This window comes from Chinchilla lanigera, unplaced genomic scaffold (assembly GCF_000276665.1).
Source record: "Chinchilla lanigera isolate Chin_1 unplaced genomic scaffold, ChiLan1.0 scaffold00028, whole genome shotgun sequence".
In the NCBI taxonomy this organism is placed as follows: Eukaryota; Metazoa; Chordata; class Mammalia; order Rodentia; family Chinchillidae; genus Chinchilla; species Chinchilla lanigera.
The window spans coordinates 14386780-14395529 of record NW_004955429.1 but is presented as its reverse complement, the minus strand read 5'-3'; the positions used below and the strand labels follow the sequence as shown (position 1 = coordinate 14395529).

At 48.1% G+C, this 8750-nt stretch overlaps 1 protein-coding gene and 1 long non-coding RNA gene across 2 annotated transcripts in view; one reads left to right on the top strand and one right to left on the bottom strand.

Annotated features, from left to right (window-relative positions):
- Nucleotides 1-8750, top strand: part of Vgll4 (vestigial-like family member 4) — a 111655-nt gene that overhangs the window by 17634 nt on the left and 85271 nt on the right. The gene's annotated exons all lie outside the window — the stretch shown is intronic.
- LOC102015224 lies at nucleotides 2448-8136 on the bottom strand. Its single transcript, XR_261331.2, has 3 exons — nucleotides 7490-8136; nucleotides 5786-5979; nucleotides 2448-3065 (listed from the first exon to the last, which is right to left on the bottom strand). It is a non-coding gene; the product is annotated as an uncharacterized LOC102015224 (long non-coding RNA).

The following is an 8750-nucleotide window of genomic DNA, read 5'->3' as shown; positions in this document are numbered from 1 at the left end:
TTTTTTTTGGTTTTTCTCCGGTACCGGGAACCGAACTCACGACCTTGCGCTTGCCAGGCAGGCGCTTTTGCCGCTGAGCTAAATCCCCAGCCCCTCTCCTTGAGTCTTGCAACAAAAGCCTTCGAGGCAGGCTGGGCTGGAGCAGAGAGGAATGGAGTCGGGTGGCGTGGGGGCGCTGAGTTCCAGGTGACGGTAAGAGCGGAGTGTTTCCCCTCCTTGCAGACTCTGTGCTCAGAGCCTTAGGGCAGGAAGTCCAAGGTCCTGGGGCGCTGTCTCCTGCAGACCACGTCCCTATCCCCTCCCCGCAGCCGGAAGCCTGCAGAGAGATCAACTTAGGGCCTTGTGCATGTGAGGCCAAGGTCTCTGAGCCATACCCTGGCACCCGTGTGAGCCCCCTTTGTTTCTTTGTTCTTTTTTTATTTTTATTTATTTTTATTTTATTTTGTTTTTTTGAGACAGGGTCTCCCTGTGTAGTTCAGGCTGGCTTTAAACTCACTATGTAGCTCAGGATGGCTTTGAACTCACTGTGATCCTCCTGCCTCAGCCTCCTGAGTAATGGGATTATGGGGTTGCACCACCATGTCCAGATAGCCTCCTTTTTCTTTTTCTTTCTCTTTTTCTTTTTCTTTTTCTTTTTCTTTTTCTTTTTCTTTTTCTTTTTCTTTTTCTTTTTCTTTTGTGTCTTTTTGAGGCAGGGTCTTGCTATGCAGTTCAGGCTGGCCTTGAGCTCACTTTGTAGCTCAGGCTGGTCTCAAACTCTCAACGATCCTCCTACCTCAGCCTCCTGAGTGCTGGGATTACAGGCGTGCGCCACCATGCCCGGCTACCTCCTTTTTCTTTTTAAGATAAGCACTGAATTTACTGTGCTTTTTAAAGGTTGTAGACTCTTAAAGCTGGACATGGTGACACATCTCTGTAATCCCAGCACTCAGGAGGCTGAGGCATGTTCGAGGCCAGCCTGGGCTACACAGCAAGACCCTGTCTCAAGAAACAAAAAAACCAAACAAAAGTTATGGACACTAATAATCCATTTTGTGCTTTGGGTTGTTTCCCTTTTTTTACAAAATGACATCAGCAATACCATTTCCCAATAATCTCTCTGCTTTAAAAATCTCCATTAAAGCATGTGTGTATTATGTGCTCATTTAAACCATTCTCAATGTGGGCTGCCCTTGTAATCTGAGCTGGCTTCCCACGGTGGCCCTCTGGCGTCCTGCGGAGACAGTGATGGCAGGTCTCTGCTGCTTTGATAGTTTCATATCAGATCAAATTAGCATAGTAAGTGTTAGGAAGGGGATCGCCCCTACGAAAGGACAATGGCTTGTTGATTAGCATAATGGATGTTGAAAATGATGCTTCTGTGGGGTGCTCTTTCCACACCCGAGGGGTGGTGCTTCTCAATCTTCTAGAAATCCTGTTTTCCTTCGATACATATAAGCATGTTATGAACTATTTTAATGTCATTTGCAATTCAAATTAAGAAATTAGAGTCAGGAATCCTTGAATGAAGTATTTCTTTTTTTCTTCCTTCCTTTTGCATTTAAGACTCAGCTCCCTGGTGCTCCTCCCTTCTCTCTGTGGTTCGCGAGTTGCTCCCCGGTCAGACTGCAGCTCCCTGTGCAGTGGAGCTCCCTGTGCAGTTCCGTGGTGGCCAAGTGAGGGTCCCCTCTCCCTGGTATCTCAGAACCCCCCAGTACGCACCTGACTGTTTACATGTGCTCTGGTTAGGGTGGTGCTCCCAAGGCCTTTTTTTTCCAGTATTGGAGATTGAACACACTGCCTTTACACTGAGCCACAGCCCCAGACCTTTTTAAAAATTTATATTTTGAGACAGGATCTTGTTAAGTTTCCCAGGCTTGGCTTGGACTTTTGGTCCTCCTGCCTCAGCCTCCCAGAGTGCTGGGATTGTAGGCGTTCACCTTGACCAGGAGTCCCTGGGGGGAAGGGACAGAGGGCCCTGGTTTTCTTCTGGAGAGAATCACAGTGTGCTGTGGCTGATTCCTTCTCGCCGCTGAGGACGGCTGTGGGTGCCCCTTTGCGCCCAGCCCGGGCTGGAGCACCTGCCCTGGCTGGTGCTGCAGGCCTGGGCTTTTGGGTGTTTCTTTTGCCTGCAGAGACCCAGGTGTTAAAATTTGCCAGCATGCAGAGTACTGCTTTTCCATGGGAATGTGGAACTGCATTTGTCAGATTTTGTGATTGCTGAAGACAAACAAGAAACCTGAGTTTTTATAGGAAATCTTTAAGTTTAACAATTCCGTGTCAGTTAAGCAGTGGTTCTCTAAGCTCGCATTGGGCCCTTAAACATTGATCTAGCATGTGCTTTCTGGTGTACTCTCAGTACTTTGCTTTGTTTTTGTTTCTGTTTTATTTCTTTTGAGACAGGGTCTTGGCGATGTAGTCCACGCTGGCCTTGAACTCACTGTTTAGCCCAGGCTGGCCTCAAACTTGTGGCGATCCTCCTGCCTCAGCCTCCTGAGTACTGGGATTATAGGCAGGCGCCACCAAGCCTGGCTATTAGTCTCAGGATTTTTTATCAGTAAGACCTGAAATAAGTGAAGTTTCTTTCTTTTGTTTTCCTTTTTCCTGCGCTCCGGAGCTGCTCTGTAGTTTTTTTTTTTTCAGCACCTACTCTGGCTCCCCCACGGGGGTGAATCTGTGTAGCAAGTCCTCAGGAGCTGGAGGGAGTGACACCAACACTGAGTCCTCTGCAGGCGTCCTAGTTCCAGTTGGCTGATTCGGACCCGTGTGCGTCTTCCTTCCCGTCAGAGCCCATTGCAAAAGGCCGCAGACATGGGCCTCCTGCTTTCTGGAAGGTTTCTGTATGTCGTGTATGTCACGTGCTTCTGAATTGGCGCTGTCCGAGCTGTCGTCCGCAGAAAAACGGAATCAAGTCCTTCCACCATTGGTGGCTGTCGTCCACTGGCCGCAACCCTAGGTTCCTTGCGAGCGACAGGGGTCCCTCCTGTGTCCGCCTGAGGTCGGGGTGTCTTCCGCGCTGTCGCCAAGCTCGCACCCAGGAAGGCGCAGTACGCAGGGTCACGAGGGTCCCTGCGTGACAGGAGGGGCTTGAGAAAACAAAAACAGAAATAAAAAATCATAGCTCAGTGCACAGGAGCAAAAGAAAAGGGAATGGAAAGCAGGGCTGGCGGCAGCGTACTCGTCAGGGCAGGGCCTGAGTAATGCTCTGGACAATGTTGAAGTGGCGCATGCGCAGGGAGCCGCCGGAAGCCGGGGCTGTGCCGAAAGCGAGGTCTTGCCCAGGGTTCATGGAGTTGGTGTTGGCCCAGAGGGAAGCAGAGTAAGACTTCAGGTTGCCATGGCGCCCCTAGGCAAGAGGGGCAGGCAGGGAGGCAGGATTTTGGAAGCTGTTTTGCTTGTTCCTAATTCTTACTTATTTTTGATAGGATCTTGCTGTGTAGGGCAGGCTGGCCCAGAACTCACAGTGATCCTCCTGCCTCAGCCTCCTGAGCCTAGAGATTCTAGGTGTGTAGCACCAACTCGGGTTATTTTTTAGTTTTGTGGTATTGGGGATGGAGCTTAGTGGCACCTTCATGCCAGGCAAGCGCTCACCACTGAGCACAGCCCCAGCGCTGCCCCCCTTGGTCATTGATGAACCGGAAAGCTCAGTTAAGTCTACTTGAGCCAGCTGTGTGGGAGAGGAGCTGCGCTCAGCAGAGTGACCAGGAAGGAAAGGTGGGGCCTGACCCCAGGACTCTGCTGGTGAGGGAGGCTGTGAAGTACTGAGAAGAAGATGCACTTATTAGAAAGTTAGGAACATGTGAGCTGAAGAACAACTAAAATACCCAAAGTAGAAAAGCTGAGCATGGTGGTACACGCCTGTAATCCCAGTACTCAGGAGGCTGAGGCAGGAGGATTGCTGTGAAGTTGAGGCCCGCCTGGGCTACATAGTGAGTTCAAGCCCAACTTAGACTACATAGCAAGACTGTGTCTCAAAAAACAAACGAACAAGCCCCAAGTAGAAATTTTCCATCATTTTTTCCATTTTACTGAAAGTCTGTGTCCTTTCACCAGCGAACTCCCCAGTCCTCCCTGAAAGAAAATGTTGATGTCTGCTTTTATTTTTATAAATGAAAATGAAAGTAACCCAAGAAACCTAAAAATAAAACCGCAGATTGTTCTAAGGAAGGAACCTGAGCTGGGTGTGGCAGGGGGGCAGAGCCCTCGCCTGGCCTCCTGAGGCCCTGGGTTCTGTCCCCAGCACCGTAGAAAACCAGTGAGAACAGACAGCAAATGAAACCTTTTGTGAATTTCAAGAAAAAAAGAAAATATACAGTTACAGAACCTTTAGAGATGAAGAAAAAAGCATAGCTGAGGATAATACACAAATACAGGCACAGGTGACAAAATGGAACCGTGCTGGCAAAGCGGAGGGGCTGAAGCCAGAGCCGTGGGAAACGCGAGTGCAGCAGATTGGTACTGCAGGGAGAGCCGCAGGCGCGGCGGAGCTGGCCCGCAGCTGAGTCTAACCACATCTTCAAGAAGCAGGTTCCTCTGTTGCAAAACCATGCTAGAGTAGATGAACTCATCTTCTGTAAAGATAATCACACCAGGACACCAAACAGGATGAGGCCAGCACAGGGCGCAGGTGTGTATTATAAATCAACAGCGCTTGGCTTTATTTTTATTTATTTTTTTCTTTGAGATAAGGTCTCATTGTGTAGTTCAGGCTGGCCTTGAACTCAGGGCGATCCTCCTGCCTCAGCCCAAGATTATAGCTATGTACCACCACGCAGGGCTATTGAACTTGTAGATAGATATGAGACCCCTAAGTGAGACATTGACTAGTTCATCCCGATGATGTGTTACTGCATGTCCAGGTAAACCAGTTGCATTACGGAAATGCAAGAATGTAGCTCCTGTCATGTAATAAATCATTTATGTTATTTCAGTGTATTAAGAAATGCATTTAGTATTCATGACTGAAATCCAAAAACTATGTGATAAATGGTAACAGCTTAGCAAGAGTGGATCAGAAGAAAGTTTGTTTTTCACGGATACGTAGAACCATAAAACATCCAACACCTTCATGGTGAACCACGCCACGTTCCGAGACCTGTCCACACCGCAGCGTTCAGGTCAGGTTGAAGCCACCTGTCTCCTGGAACACACACCATCACTTCCCCCGAAGGGGACCCTCAGGACTGCTTCCCCGAGCGCACAGAACGCGATCCTCGTCTGTACTCACCCGCCTCTGCAGGGGCTCGCAGGACCCTTGACCCGCAGTAACTGCTGCTTAGTGCCAAGCTGGGCCCCTTCTCCCTTGGACTCTCCACTTCTGACATTAACAAGGGAAGAAACTTCTGAAGGGATCGGAGGTCACTTGCTAGAAACCTCCATGAATAAGGTTCATCTCATCGTGAAATACGGGTGGAAGACGGGTAGCCTTGAACCTGAGTGTTTGACTAGTGAATTTCTTTGAAAGAGAGATTTAAGTAAACATTGAGAAACGGGACAGACACGTCTGTAATGCGGGATGTCCGAATGGTCTCCCGGAAAATTGTAGCAGTGAACAAAGGAAAAAACTACTAGAATGCTAGGTGGGTTTAAGTAGTGCTGCTGATTGCGAGAATAATAACGAAAATCAGCACGATTCCTATTTCATTTGCAATAGCCAGGGAGAAATGATCTCTTTAAAAACCCTCACGCATACATCAGCTGTAGGTGTAAGACGTTTGGGTAAACATCTTAAGCATGTAAGAGCTATGTGAATAAATCGTAAAGTTTCCCAAGTGACACAGAGATCAGAATAAAAGGAGATACGCACCATACTTCAGAGTAGGAAGATCCAGGCAAATCGCAGCACCCGTCACGTCTGCACTAGTCTGTAATTTCAACAGTGCCCTGGGCGGAATGTGAAGAGTCATGTTTGAAATTGATAAAATGGGCTGCAGTTCATCTGAAAGAGGTGGGAGTAGGAGAGACTTGCTGTGTCAGATGTTGGAACACCGAGCTTTATCACTGCAAAGGAATTAAGATGGTGTAATAGCGGCAGAAAGATAACTGCTCTGAGTTACCTAAACCCTTGTACAAATCCACCGTAACAAATGTGTCCTACAGCTGTGCGTGTGGAACTGCGACGCAAACTCCCGGGGAGGGCACGTGCCGATGGTGGCAGAAGTGCTGTGTCCTGTGTCCTCTTCAGTACAGGAGCACGGCAGTGGCCGTGATGGGCAACCACCTGTGCCCACGAGCCGCCAGCGGCAGGTGCAGGTCACTGAGGCAGACCCCGAGCTGAAACCAGCTGAGGTGTGGGTGAGGGTGCCCTGGCTCCCTCTGGTGATGTGGCCCCTGTGGGCATTTGGGTGGGACTTTTGGAAATTTTTTTTGAGAGAGAGCATCTTACTATGTAGCCCAGGCTGGCTTCAGACTTCTGAGTACTGGGATTACAGGCCTGCACCACCGCGCCGACCCAGGAGCAGGACTTCCAGGTGAGGTGGGCGTGTTACAGGTCACGGAGGCCAGGCTGGGGAGTGTGGGACCCTCGGCCCCTCCCTTGCTTTCCCATTTCTCCCAGCTGTGTTGGAAGCAGCTTCGCTCTGCCTTGCACACCTACTGTGCCTTGCTCACCCACTGCCATCTACGGCTTTGAAGCTGCAGAGGCCCAGCATGCACACAGCCCTGGGTTCAATCCTGAGTGACACACACAGTCATCTGTCCCAGAATGTGATATATTGGTGCGGAATTTCAAGCCCACAGCGAAAGAATGAGTTACTTTTTCTTTTTTTGCATTACTGAGAATTGAACCCAGGGCCTTCACATTGAACTACATTTCCAGCCCTTTTTATTTTTTTGTTTCGAGCCTGGGTTTTTCTAAGTCACTAAGTTGCAGTGCCAGCCTCAGAATTGGAATCTTCCTGCCTCAGCCTTCCAGAGCACTGGGATTACATACAAAATTTACCATCTTGACCATTTTTAAATGGTGTTAAATACATTCATAATGTTGTACAACCACCTCCACCATCTAGTTCTCTAACTTCTCATGTGGCAGAACTGAACCTGTACCTATAAGAAGCTCCCTACAGGCAGGAATTCGGCTCAGCACAGAGCTCTGGTCTAGCATGCATGCGGTCCTGGGTTTGATCCCCAGTGTGGGAAACAAGTAAAACAATACCAAAAAACTTTACACGAAAACCCCAGAAATCCCAAACTTGGAACTCTCCAGCCTGACACCCACACCATCATTCTCCTTCCTCTGATATGAACCTCACTGCTCTCAGGACCTCAGATAAGTGAACTCCTGTAGGATCTGGCCCTGTCACTTAGTATAATTTCCCCTGCTCCCTCTGCTGTGGTGCGGGTGGGGACCTCGTTCCTTTTTAAGGCTGCATACTATTCCACTGTAAGAAATGACCATGTTCCCCAACCCATCTGCCAAGGGACAGTGAGGTGGGCCAGTGGTTTAGCTGCTGTGAATGAGTTGAACACATTATTTCTTTCAGTCCCTGTTTCCAGTTATCTGCATACCTACCCAGAAGCAGAATCAATGGCTCCCAGTAGTGATTTTCTAGTGAGCTGCTGCCCACACTTCTTTCCCAAGCAGCCCCTGTTCAGCCTGCCCACAGGCGGCTCGTGGGCCTTCAGTCCTCCGAGTCCCGGCCAGGCCTTGCTTTTTTCTAGGCTTGCTGGTGGCAGCCATGCCCACGTGTGAGCGGTGCTGTCCCCTTGGCTGTGACCTGGGTCTCTGTCCTGAGTAGTGGTTCTCAGGGTGCCTGTGCTCACGTGGAGAAGTGTTGTTCAAGTTCTTTGCCTGCTCTCAGGGTGCTTCTCAGTGGTTGATGCTGTTCAGAGTTCTTCATGTAACCTGGATACCTAACTCTCCTCTGAATGATTCGTGAGTATTTTCTTTCATAGGTTATATTTTCACTTTCTTAAAGAACAAAAACTACAACTGTTGGCAAATCATTTGGAAGAAAGTTACTGAGGTTTGTTATACTCCACAATAAATTACATGCAGAAGAAAGAACTTACGCATACTTCTAAAAGCTCATGTATATATTTTATTTTTGTCTTTTTGGTGGGGCCCAGAATCGAATTCAGGGTCTCCTGCTTGCCAGGCAGGTGCTGCACCACTGAGCTAATGCCCTGCCTCTTTTGTCTTTTTGAGACAAGGTTTCTCTATGCAGTTTAGACTGGCTTTGAACTCACTTTGTAGCCCAGTTTAACCTCAAACTCACAGCAATCCTCCTGCCTCAGTCTCCTGAGTACTGGCAATCTTTTTTGTGTTTTTGAGACAGGGTCACAGGCCTCAAACTCACAGCAATCCTCCTGCTTTAGCCCCTTGAATGGATGTGTTATACCACATCTACCTAAAAGCTTGTATTCCTCATGTATATTTATAATATAGAGGAACAAAGTTGTAGTAGAGAAGTGTCGCTGTTTTTTCCTTTTTTTAATGTTTTGGTTCTTTGAGACAGAGTCTCACCATGTAGTTCAGACTGGCCTCGAACTCACAGCAGTCCTCCTGCTTCATCCTCCCAAGTGCTGAGATTACAGGTGTGCACCAGTACATCATATCTCTTTCTTTCTTTCTTTTTCTTTCTTTTTCTTTTCTTTTCTTTTCTTTTCTTTTCTTTCTTTCTTTCTCTTTCTTCTTTTTTTTTTTTTTTGGTACCAGGAATTAAACTCAGGACCTTGCACTTGCCAGGCAGGTGCTTATGCCACTGAGCTATATCTCTTGCCCTTTTTCTTTTTTACTTGAGAAGTTTTTTTTTTTTTTTTTTTTTTTTTTT